At 34.0% G+C, this 14077-nt stretch overlaps 1 protein-coding gene across 2 annotated transcripts in view; it reads left to right on the top strand.

Annotated features, from left to right (window-relative positions):
- Positions 1–1731: 1731 nt before the first annotated feature.
- LOC111064312 (mitochondrial uncoupling protein 4) overlaps positions 1732–14077 on the top strand; it is a 71037-nt gene continuing 58691 nt past the window's right edge. For both annotated transcript variants that reach the window (XM_039433765.1, XM_039433763.1), the window contains exon 1: positions 1732–1919. The gene's annotated coding sequence lies outside the window, so the exon portion shown is untranslated. The remainder of the gene's footprint in view (positions 1920–14077) is intronic.

Here is a 14077-nt window from a genome sequence, read left to right on the forward strand (position 1 = left end):
AGAAACAATAGCGTAAGTAGATATCCCATGGTATAGGGAATTTATGTCGCAACTTTCACTGTTATCTCAAGCCGATTACTGTCGATTATTGTCAATTTTTACTGTTTTGTTGGAATGATAGTGTATGAACGGCACAATTTGAGAGACTACCAGCGTCACACAGCTGCATAGGAAAGATTTATGTGAACTATCGGCTTGGGATAACAGTAAAAGTTGCGACATAAACGCCCTATACCATGGGATATCTACTTATGCTATTGTTTCTCTATGATACAAGCAATCACAAATTTAACAATATATCACAGATCATAAAATTACATCACATTATTAAATATTTCAAAACTGTAAGGACAGCAGTCGATTAAAACAAAACTCAGTTGGCACTGATGCTTTGCAACCTGTTGCCTGAGGATATTGAGAGGCACCTGAATTCAGGAGGATACAGATCCCTTTATGAGGGAGAGTCCTCAGATTCCAGGATGACAGATAGTGCATCCAATCCCCTGTACTCTAAGGAATTTCTGGAGGACCAGAGGACTAGAGACCGTCCATAGAACAAGGAGTAATTCACCATAACGCAGCGGTAAAGATGCGTGATTTTTCTGATCTAAGAGTTGAGGAGAGATTTTATGTTTAAAAGTGAATAACTCACCCTGTATTGTAGCGAAACGTCTCATATTATAGCACACTTGTTAGGTCAACCTCTATCCATAGCCTGAGTATCAACCAAATCTGATAGATTTGTTTTTTTTTCATGAAATTCATGAATTTTTCAAAAATTGTCAGAAATTAAAATTGCTCAAACTTTCAGGAATGATAGTACTTGCCGAGAGGAAAGATTTGTCATCACATTGGCAAAATTCACTCCTATTTTTGAGTTATAAGCATTTGAAAATGAGTGATTCTTCTGATCTAAAAGTGGTGGTAAGATTTTATGTTTCAGTGAATATTTTTTCTGTATTGTAGCAAAATGTCTCCTATTATAGCACGACACTTGTTAGGTCAACCTCTCTCTATCCATAGCCCTAGTATCAACCAAATCTGGGAGATTTGCATTTTTCATTAAATCCAGGAAAGCTTGGCACACTTTTACACTCTCATTAGATTCTTATGTCAGTGCGGTAAGTGAAACTATAAAAAAATCAGTGTTTCACCTTTGCTATTTATATGTATTTCCCAATGCCGTTTAATCTAGTACAGTAGGCCTAGCGTATTTTTATTGTATCAATGAGATAAAATAGGATGTTAAACCTAAATTTGAGATAGAGTATCCATCTAAATTAGAAAAATAATCCTTGTCTTGGTGAAAATCATTATAAAATCACTGAAACAATATACCAATACAGTACAATTAAGTACCGTAATAGATTAATGATATGATGAATAATTTATACTATAAGGATAATCTATTTTGTATATATCAATAAAGGAGTTAACTCTAAATAAACAGTACCTACTCATTTTTCAACTTTGAAAATGACAAAAAAATTAAACGGTAATCCACGGACCGCTTCAATTACTTAGAAATTCAAAAAGTGGCGCCTTTCAGCCTTCGATTACTTGGATGGAAGTCATTCGGTTCCTCAGTGTGTATAAATCACATTAAGTAATAAAAAAGTACAGTATATTGCAATAAATTATATATTTCATCAAATAATAGATTGTTTTGAAGTAATTTGTCTTTCAAGTTATCGAAAACTTGAAACAAAATAGCAGAATTTCTCGCAGACGATCTTTGTCTGTCAGTCAAGATTCTCCATTCTCCACTCCACTCCAGCCATTCTGCTACCTACATCTGTAGATGTTCTTGCTGTTACAATATAAAAGTGTTGTGAAAAATCTATCAGTATTTTCTTATTTTCTATCGACACAGTCGTTCATTTACGTACTAGACAGAAAGAAATCAACGTTTGATATTTGTAAGTTATTTATTACTTATATATTTTAAATTTAAACTTCTCAATCTGCCGGTTTAGAAGTTATCACCAAGTCAGGTCAAAGCCCTTCTACCTTACCTGTGTTATCCTTTACGGGTAACCTTTTTTGAGTCTCTAGAATTAAATGAAATATTTTGTTTTTCTGATACTAGAATTGACCTATTTAAACCCTCTGATAGAACATAAAATAGTGAATTGTAAGGGACTTCCATTCAAAAAAGTCAATATAACCCATATAGACACAACATGTTCATCTCATACCATCTTCAGGTATTTTGTTGTTGTTTTATGATAAATGTACATTGTTTGATTTCCCCAATTTTTCATGCTTTTAAAAGCATTGATTTTGAAATTCTCCTAAGAAACGGCTGTAAAATGGATCCGTCAATAGGCTAAATATTGAGAACATTATGAATGCAATCGTCTTTGGCTACTGAAATTATTTTCATTTCATAATAATAATAATAATAATAATAATAATGAGTTTCTGTTCATGGCGTGGTCATAAGTATGGCCACAAGTGAACAAGTCAAAAACATAAAAAACTGTCATAAGACAGGTCAAGAACAAAAATACACGTCAAACACAAAAAGCAGCAAGCAGAAGAGGCAGCAAGACTAATGCAAGAAGTATCTACTTACAGTCTGAGGATCACAATCATAGAACTCCCTCATTGAATAGAAGGGGTTCTCCTGAAGGAAAGCCCTCAGTCTCCTCTTCAAGACTGTCTCTGACAGAGTCCTGGCTGAAACTGGCAGCTTGTTCAAAATTTTTGCTTTTTTCATGATCTCATAACATAATTAGTCTAATTTATCAAGAATTATTCCCAGTTCATCCGTGAAAGGCATTAGTTTCAAGTTTAATTGAAATCAAATATCTATTGATATTTAAACTGAAACTGTTAATTCATAGTTTGGGGAAGTAGAACTAAGGTTAGATCATGTTGAAAAACATTCAAATACAGAACAAATTTTGTAGTTTCTTGCAAGATGAACTCAGGGCTGTAGGCTATGCCTATGGGGCAAAAACCTGGATGATTTAGGTTACTTCTACACCATCCTTTTAGTGGACAAAATAAAAAAATTGTTTATATGCCGTTCAAGACTATAGCAGTATTATCTCATAAATAACTTGAATGGAGTGTCTTCTGAATTTATTTCTAGATTGAAGTCAACACCTTATTAAATTAAACAGGCTACGGTACACAATAGAAATTTCAAATACCAAAATAAAATGATTTGAAATAAATAAAAATATTAATCCTTCACAGGCTCAAATCAAGTGCTAGGCAAACTCTAATTCATATTTTGGTTCTGTCTAATCTATAATTTCATTAATTTGATAAATAAATGAATTTTCTAAATCCATTTACTGTAAATCTTTAAAAATAAATATAAATGATCATGAAATAATTTAATAATGATGTGATATGTGCTAGTAGACAGTTCTACCTACAAAGGAGTGCACTCCCCACATTCTAGGTAAAGGTTAGCACATATTTTAGTCTCTTAAGTTGCGTACAGACTTTTGCGCCACAAACACTCATTTCATTTTTCATATAAACTGATGCTATGCTTAGGGACAGACCACATTTGGCGTTTTATCAGATGTCAGCCCAATCAGCCAATCGAAGAGATTTCGGCTCTGCCGACTCTAAAAACGTCGTCTGAAAACGTTTAATATGGTCTGGCTTATATTATATTATGTATCTTACTGTTTCTGTACAAATACAGATGTAATAAGAATAGCATCAGCTGATGAAAAGGGAAATACACTTGTTCGAGGCGCATAAGACTGTACGCACCTTTCCACATTGAATCAAATGAGAGACGCCCTGTTGAAAGCCGGTCCACACCTGTCATGCAGCGTTCCGATCCTACTCATGTCCGATAATTCGGTGGGGTGGAGGGATAGTGATGGTGGTAGGATAGATCACATGACGTACATGTGTGGGTGGCATGTACCATTCTAGGTCCTTGTCATTTATTGACTAAAAGTTCATATTTTGACCCTTTTCATCCTAGTGGACTCAAAGTTCGATTAAGTATTTATTTAGGTATTCAATTATCAAGAATTACACAACTTTCAGAAAAGTACCTAACACAGGCTCAAGCCAGAAACGTTTTCAATTCTAATTTAAGTAGCCTAGGCCCTGGTCATTTATTGACTGAAAATAAACTACTACTACTACTCAGTGACTCTACGACCCTTGAAGAACCTTGGCCTCCTCCACAAGCCTTTTCCATCAATCTGTGTCCTGTGCTCGCTGTCTCCACCTTCTCACGCCCAAGGATTGAAGGTCTGCCTCCACGTTGTCCAACCATCTCTTGCGTGGTCGCCTCGTTTTCTATGTCCCCCTGGTTGCTGATACAGAGACATACGTACTGTACGGGTTTCCGGCATCCGTTGCACATGGCCAACCAACGAATTCTTGCTCTTCTACTTTCAGTAACAATGCTCGGTTACCCATACAGATTATAGAGCTCATCATTTTTTTTGAGTCGCCACCTATCAGCCTCTAGCACTGGCCCATAAATTCTTCTTAGGATCTTCCTCTCCCATCGATTCAACCTAAGACCTTAGAGATATAGACCCACAATGCCTATGCCTTCCCAATGATAGCTCTTACTTGAAATTGAAGGCCGCCATTAGGGTATTTTAGCACGAGATATTATATATCTAATATTTGTAATACTATAGATCACAAAGGCATTGGTATGTAATAATCTTATGTTGCCCCCTCAATGGCGGATTTCAATTCCAAGTACGACACTAGCGCTGCATGTGAGTCTATGCATCTTTAAGGTCTTTGGATTCAACAGCATATTATCACAACATGTCAACACCCATGTTTCACAAGCATACATCACCACTGGTCGCAGCACTGTCCTATAAATTTTAATTTTACTGCTCCAGCTTAACAGCCTTGATCTAAGAATTTTCTGTAGGCTGAAGTATGCGCTATTTCCAGCTTTAAATTTCTCTTTAATTTCCATTTGATTTTCATTTTTGTTAGTGATCAGGGATCCAAGATACTTGGAACATTCTAATGTTTTAAAACGATATATTTTCCTATTTTCATCCTAGTGGAACTCAAAGTTCGATTAAGTATTTAATCATTATTATTTAACTATTGAAAGATAACACAACCTTCAGAAAAGTACCTCAGGCTTAAGCCAAAAACGTTTTTAATTCTAATTTAAGTACCGGTAACTTATGTCAATTTTTCGTTCATAATATTACAATCTCTAATAATGGAACGAAATGTTTTCATATTCAAATCAAATCAAATCATTTATTTCGCCATTTAAAAAAACAATCACAAATAAAGAGCAAATCAAATATGATGAACAATAAATTTAAACAAAATACAAGTGTTAACTTAAAAATAAGAAAATAATAATACAAAATCATAATATCTCTTTAAGTATGTATATATAATTTACGTGTTATATATGGCATCACTTAATTATTATTAATATTACAAAAAAACTCATCATTGAGTCATTTCTGAGAATGAAGAAAAGAGAAAGTAAATAAATTATAAGGGATACAATAAATTTTAATTTAAATAAGGTTTTCTATTGAAGTGAAATAGTTTGCAATTATCCCATTTTTTATATCATTACTTATATCTCTAGTTATATTAAAATTATCATCTGTAATTTCTTGAAACTGCCAATTAAAGAATTACCAATCCCAAATCATTTCCAATACTAATTTAAATATGTTAATTTTGCGCTCATAATAATTACAATCTCTAGTACGGTAATGGAACGAAATGCTTTCATTTTAAAATTCCCATCCGCAATTTCTTGAAACAACCAATGAGAGGATTGCGGTAATCTTACATTTTAGCTTTTCAAATAAGAAATAGCCTAAATGTTTATTATGAATAATTAGCCCTTTGGTTGCTTTCACATTAACCTATTTTCAGCCTATCTTCATCGGTCGACATTTGTTACATGTTACTATTTGTAGTCTTCTCCATGGACGTTGACCTGGGAATTGTCAGATTTCTTCCCAATCGATGGGGATTCACGGTTTACGATTCTGTATGTGTGGTCATCTATGTACACTGCCAGAAAATTGTTCTTCGATTTGCTAAGAACCTTATGTTGGTTACAATTAGACAATCCGAGGACATTTCTTCTGAGTTTTGGCCGATGTATGTCGGCCGATAATCGGTGAGTGTGAGAAGGACCATTACCGTCGTAGAAGTCTTGTAATAATGTGAGCATTATCTGCATCAAAAATAATAATATATTGTATCTAAATTACATTTATGATTAATTTTAATTGAGCTTATTTATTATGTCAGGACTGAAATATTATCGAATGACCTTTGGTCACGTTTCTCCTAAAGCTCTCTCAGTTCAATCTCTCTCTCTCTCACTCACTCTTTCTCTCTCTCTATCTCACTGTTCAATCAAGTAGATTGCGCGTCAGGTGAGGTTAGCTAATATAATGAACATTGACGAAGGTCTCACGTTTTTTATGATAGAGCCGGTTATTTTACTCAGTAAACATAGCGATGTTGACGTAGAAAAAACGTCGAACAAAGCATTAATTTCGCGTGAACGGTTGGAAATTATTTACTCAGGTAAACTGCCAACATGAAAGAGCTTGTGTAAAGAGAAAAAACGAGGTGTTTAGTGAGTGTCAGCCATGGGAATCTTGGCTTGGAGTGGCAGGTGTCTATCGATTGCTCGATGTGTGTATGCATCGATTAGTGGAGTCTTCGAGTGTGTAGTGATGTCCTCGTATTATGGCAGTATTTGAGTAACATTGGAGTGCTATCCTTGTCTATCATTCGACAAAGCAGACTGCTTTATCCTTCTCTATAGTGAGGTCCACGTTATAATGGTAGTATTTGATTAACATTGGTGTTGCTATACTTGTCTATCATTCATCGAAGCAGATTCTTAAAACAGTTTCAGATTGGACTTCAAGCTATTTACAACTTATTAGCAGGAACGGTATTTTTTATGAAATACTTTAATTTAATAAAGGCTATTTATTTATTATTATTCAAATTATTTAGCAATAACAGTACGATATGTACTGTATGACGACAGCAACACCTGTCCTCGTCTATCATTCGACAAAGCAGATAGCGCTATCCTTTTTCAGCTCCGCAGATCGTTTTTTGACAATGCAGCTAATCAGAATTAATTAAAATATTCAGGCCCGGTTGCATAACAGCAGGTTAAATTTTAACCGATTAATTCCACGAGAACCGATCAGAGAAGGCGTTTTTGAAAAGACGGCTTCTCTGATTGGTTCTCGTGGAATTAATCACGGTTAAAATTTAACCGGCTGTTGTGCAACCAGCACTTAATCTAAATAATGAAAGTTTATTATTTAATTATTGAAAAATATGTCTACTTGACGAATATTAAATACAGCATATAATTGATGATTATTAATTGATTAATAAAAGCGTATAATTGATTATTTTAAACAAGAATGAACACTCTTGATATCACATCAGATATACCCACAGAAGGCAGTGGCAAGGCAGATAATCGGCAACGCTGTTCTACCATCTTCCTCCACTGCCATTATAACGTGGACCTTACTGTAGTGAGTGTCGTATGGGTATCTTGCCTTGGACTGGCAGGTGTCTTATCGATTGCTTGATTTCTGAATTCATCGATTTGTAAAGTGGTCACGGAAGGGCAGATTGGAAGGGTCGATCACCTGGTGACGTAAGGGTTTGATTGATAAATGATGGTTTCCGGTACAATAGTGAGGTCCACGTTATAATGGCAGTGGAGAAAGATAGGAGAACATAGTTGATGATTGACCGAACGAAGTGAGGTCTAAGAATCAAGTCGACGGTTTTGCATTTCTCTTAATGTTTAAATGTTTCTATATTTATATGTTGCGCATTTACGGCGAAACGCGGTAATAGATTTTCATGAAATTTGACAGGTATGTTCCTTTTTAAATTGCGCGTCGACGTATATACAAGGTTTTTGGAAATTTTGCATTTCAAGGATAATATAAAAGGAAAAAGGAGCCTCCTTCATACGTCAAAATTAGAGTAAAAATCCGACTATAGAATTATTCATCAAAAATCAGCTGACAAGTGATTACACAGATGTGTGGAGAAGCCAGTCTATTACTGTATTTGTATAAGGTCTATTATAGACCTATAATAGTTTCAATCAAAGACATTAAAGAGGTATGCATCTTTAAGGGCACCCGAAAGCCCTATACAAGCAATGTTAACTAAATGACACATATCTCAAGAATGGTTAAAGATAGAGCCTTGAATTTTTTTTTATTCGAAAGATAATCAAAATATCTAGTTCCTACCACAGGTTTTTTCAAATCAACAATAAAAAAAAAAAGTTATGATTTTTTTTTCAAAACACGATTTTTTTCTCATAATTTTCTCATTCAATGTACTCTATTTTTTTTTTTAATAAACCTTGTCCAAAAATCTTGTGAGAGGAACTAGATATACACCTAAGCTACCTGTGTTACAAATTTGAGAGCTCTATCTCTAATAGTTATTGAGTTACATGTCATTTAGTGTTTGAAAATCAAATTTTTCAGGAAGCGAAGAAAACCAAAAAAATAGAATATTTGTTGTAACTCACAGATCAATATCCTCCTGCGCAGTAAGCTGGATTGTCAGGGTCTTCATCTGCTTCATAAAGGTCTTCCAGTCTTCTTTTCTGTACATTTCTTGTCTGCCTGATTTTCTTTTGGAGTTCCAGAGATGCCTTTTCTCCATTTCTTATGCGTTCTTTGTCCAGCCGCTTCATTGCCAGCACCATGTTTCTTCCAGCCTCCAAACCCATTTCTTCCATAACTTTCACTTTGGAAATATATCCTTCATTGAAAGACGAAACAGCTTCATATACACCTAACTCAAGGACAGGAAGGGTCACAAAAGTACGTTTTGGTACACGAGTCCAAATCAGATTGTTCAAGGACTCGTTGGGATTTTGCGTCTTGCCCTTCAAACATTTTTCTAGAAGTAGAGGATCAGCCAATGATTTGAATACAGGTTTTATCGCTGACATGATGATTTCAGGTATGTGGAAGTGGTTCTTGTGGTCATATACTGCATTTTCCATTGCAGCTTTATGGAATTTGCACCAGGTATTGGCATCCTTGGGACAAAGTTGATGGGTTGGATTTTCATTTGTTGACTGAACATGGAAATATGTAGCCCATATTGCTCTCTGCATATCTTTTACACTGTGAGTGTTCCTTCTTATTGCCAACCCATAGAAAATTTGGAGTTTTTTTACTCTCTCACCTGTCAGACGTCCTTTTCCTTTGAGAGGTTTTCCGTCACTCAACTTTTCATTTCTCAGTTTGAAAAGTCGTGTCCCCATACGTTTTTGGATGTGGCCAATACACTCAAGTTTGTGTATAGAGACATCCTGACCATAAGGCTGTGCCTCACAAACTGCCTGATATCCTTTGGAATCTCCATCACCCAAATATTCGGTATACTTTACTTATACTTGGGCATGGAGCGGCTGAAAAGTTTGATGGCACCATCAATTTCCATCCCCCCACTTGTACCACGGTAGTTGGCTTGGCAGTCATCTTCGTGAATATTTTCAAGCCTTTGTGGGCATTTGCAATATTTTGATAAAGCACAAATATCTAGAACCTTACCAGTGTCCACTGATGTGAGAGAAACTATGCCATTTAGCGAAGAGAAGCCTCGCTTTTGCCAAGAGCCATCTAAAGCTACACACAGATTTCTATCATCACTGTTTTCAGCACATGCTTCCTCAACTGCAGACTTCATCGACTCTTCACACACAGATTTCACAGTTGAAGTTAGGGCTTTCTCATGAAGGAAAACATTGTCGGTGGAGCAGATAAGTTCATGATACCACACAGACTTTGAGCACTTTTATATCCTTTACCAATTGTTCGCATACCTAATATGAGCCTAAGGTTCAAGTCATAAAATGTATGACTTTTATTATCATAATTATTCACCTGAATAGGCCTATCAACTTTTTTACAGTTCTCAAATGTTTTTACAGATTCACAGTTCTTGCACAATATTTTTATTTGTGAAGCTAGGCCTACAATTGACTTCCTACTTATGTGTAGTGGATGATTACAAAACTTACAAACTGCAATGTCATGTAGCATCAATTCAAGAACGTCTAAATCAATTATTTCGTAGCACTGAATGTCATTTCTATCATTATATTTGTCAAGGTTCTGACTTAGTTTTATCTTTGAGCTGGAAGGTTGATAATGATCATGTTTTTCTTTCTGGATGGGTGTAGATGTAGCTGCTTCATCAGTTGATTTGGCTACAACTTTCTTCCGTTTATAAGACAAGCGTCTTGTTCCAACTTTCTTTTTATTTCCCATTGTATTACACAATAAAACTATAAAATGTACTTACAAATCACTTTGACTTTGTTTTTTTAGACACAACCAAACACCAAAAATCGAAAACTATAAAAATCGCATCCAACATAACCGCAAACCGCAATTCAATAACAACAACACTATTCACCTTCAACTACACATGTTCGTATCATTGCCAACATAACAATGTACATCATAGCGAAAGAATTGTGAAAATCGCTTGATGCATTCAAAAGTTATACTGTTTTGAAATATTTGGTAATTTTCTTGAAATCAAAGTTAGAAAAAGGATTGTAGAGTATTAAAAAATACCAATTTTCATTGTGAAATAAACATGCAAATATCAAGTATCTTATATGAATGCATTCAGAAAACCAAGATCTATTCAATGGCGCCAAAATTCAAAAATCGACAAAAAATTTTTTTTTGCCTTTTTGGGTGCCGTTAAGCTGGGTTTAAAGTTACACCAAAGTTATTAACAAAATGGCTATAACTTAATCCTTATAGATTCTATTAGATTGAACGTAAGTTGACAAACACATATGTTCATCATGTGTATGATAAGTTATATTCAATCTAATATAATCTAAAAGGATCGAGTTATTAACATTTTTTAAATAAATTTTGTCTAATCGCAGCTTTAAGGTCTTTGGTTTCAATATTTTGTTTTGCAGTCATGGTATTATTATGCCTGCTCATCAGTATCAATATTCTCACATTCGAAAAACTAATTTAATAGGTGAATAAAAATAAACAAATGAACCAAATAATGCTGGAGAAATTATAATATTTTTGATTCAAAAAAATTAATTTTCATCAGATAGAAAGATCATCACGGAACTGGATGAATTATATCATATGAAATACAAATTCAAACGTGAACTGAGTTTGTTAACATTTAAAACAGTTGACTTCTGGTACGTGAACTGAGTTTGTTAACATTTAAAACAGTTGACATCTGGTACTTGTGGATGAGAATACTGCGTGAGGTCTACTGTTCACAGAACTACTAGTACTCGTCTTGTCACTGTCTTTTATAGCTGGCTGATACCAGCGTATCTGATGTGATAGTAACTGTTCATTCTTGTAAAAATAATCTATTATATTTTATTCGTCAAGAAAATATATTTTACAATGATTCAATAATAAATTTTTATAATAGAGATTAAATATTTCGTTGATCAATCATATTTCTACATTGTTGAAAAACGATTGCACAACTTTGCGGAGCTAGAAAAGGATAGTGCTATCTGCTTTGTCGAGTGATGGACAAGGATAGCAACACCGATGTTAATCAAATACTGCCATTACAACGTGGACCTCACTCTATCACCGCTCGCATTGCATGATGGACGAACGGTTGCCTTGGAGACTAGGACTACGGTGTGTTATACAACAGGCAACGTTGCCGAATTCTTCCTGAATGTTTGATTTGGTCGAATAGTTGTCGTTCTATCTCTGACAAGACCCGGTTCGGTTTTTAGCATCCCTTGAGAATGAATTTTAGTGGAAGTTGATTCAGTTTTGAAGCAACCCTTGTCACTGTTACTACAAAACTGGTCTTTCATTTATTTGTACTTGACATGTTACGTTTCTTACAATACTTACTTTAATATAATACCGTAGATCTAAAGTTAAATAGACAGCATTACTTCGGGAATATCCTTTCTTAAAAACATTCGTCCATACCAATAACATTAAGCTGCGTTTACACCAAAGTTATTAACAAAATGTTAATACCGTAATCCTTATAGATTCTATTAGATTGAACGGAACTTGACAAACACATATGTTCATCATGTGTATGATAAGTTATGTTCAATCTAATAGAATCTATAAGGATTAAGTTATTAACATTTTGCTAATAACTTTGGTGTAAACGCAGCTTTATGCTATCTTTTCTTTATTATGATACGGTACTCATCTTATAGTACAGCTACATATTTATCCTCAACCGGTTAGTACACCCAGACCTTTCAAATGGTTGGAATGAAATTTGATTTACGCTATAAGATTCAAAAAGGTTCAAAACTAATATTATTGATATAAAAAGATAAATGACGTGTTATTGACACAAACTTATATAAGGTGTACACAAATCAAAGCTGAGTTTACACCAAAGTTATGAACATAATGTTGATAACTTAATCCTTATAGATTCTATTAGATTGAACTGAACTTGACAAACACATATGTTCATCATGTGTATGATAAGTCATGTTTAATCTAATAGAATCTATAAGGAATTGACAAACACAAATGTTCATCATGTGTATGATAAGTTATGTTCAATCTAATAGAATCTATAAGGATTAAGTTATTAACATTTTGTTCATAACTTTGGTGTAAACTCAATCAAATTTCATTCCAACCATTTGAAAGGTCTGGGTATACTAGTCGGTTGAGGATAAATATGTGGCTATACTATAAGATGAGTACCGTATCATCATAAAGAAAAGATAGCATAAAGCTGCGTTTACACCAAAGTTATTAGCAAAATGTTAATAACTTAATCCTTATAGATTCTATTAGATTGAACATAACTTATCATACACATGATGAACATATGTGTTTGTCAAGTTCCGTTCAATCTAATAGAATCTATAAGGATTAAATTATTAAAACTTTGTTAATAACTTTGGTGTAGACCCAGCTTAAGGCTGGCTGTTTATCACACCTGAAAATTGCTGAACGATTTCCCTCATCATGAAAATTTAAATAATAATTATCAGATTATATTATATTGTACTGATCTTGATTATATTATAAAGTAGCCCACTGTATTAATTTCTAAAATCAAGTTAGCTACAATAAGGAATGTTTGAACTCGTGGCTAGAACACAAGATTTATTTTTTAACCACGCCAATTATTCAACAAAAATATTTATTTTCTTGTACTGTAACACTGTTGTTAATTTGCGAATTTGTCTAATTTCCAGTTGAAAGTAGATCACAATCACATTACCAAATGGGACGTGTAAAGAATTAACTGTTTATGACACCTGAGAATTGCCGAGCACAGATTTTGTTGGCGTGTGTCCTTTTTGCTGTTTTTATCATCCTGTAAAACGCCCCTCGAGCATAATAAAAGTCGGCCAACCAATTGGGACGAGCAATTCGAAAAGGGTTGCCTTGGTCGTTCAACTTGCATCAAGGTCATGTCGATTGTTGGCGATTTTCTTCTCCCTTTTCTCTTTCTTTCTTCTTCTTTCTACTCATTTTCTTCTCCTCTTCCTGTCCTGAAAGAAGTCTTTGGATTATTTTTGAATGACTCTCACTTGTTTTCCCTCCTCTCTGCCGTTGAACTGCTTTTCTTTTATTTATTTAACGGTTCTAACTCTTATTTCGTTACAAAGAGGAAGACAAGGTTAAAGTTTCTAAAGTAGTCTTTGAACTCGACCGTTTCACAGAGGTGATTTTAGCAGGATTACTTTTGCTCGATTGTTCTTATTGAATTGAATAATCTCTAGTTGATTTGTAGCTGTAACTGAATAAATAATATTATTAAAAACAATATAATATAATACATAATATATTTATATAATATTATAAATTTGGGAGAAGACAGTTTTGGGCTATGCCTGTTGTCTTCTCCCAATCATATTATATTATTATAATTATGATCTGTAATTGCCAATGAAATAAAATAAATAATAAAATAATAACATGAAGTTTCCTTTTATTTAGAATTGTTTTAAAGTTTAAAATGTTTTAAATTGAATTGAATTTGAAACATATTAAACTTTACAACATTTCTAAATGTTTTAAATGAA

The sequence above is a fragment of the Nilaparvata lugens genome, chromosome 8 (genome assembly GCF_014356525.2).
Source record: "Nilaparvata lugens isolate BPH chromosome 8, ASM1435652v1, whole genome shotgun sequence".
Lineage (NCBI taxonomy): Eukaryota > Metazoa > Arthropoda > Insecta > Hemiptera > Delphacidae > Nilaparvata > Nilaparvata lugens.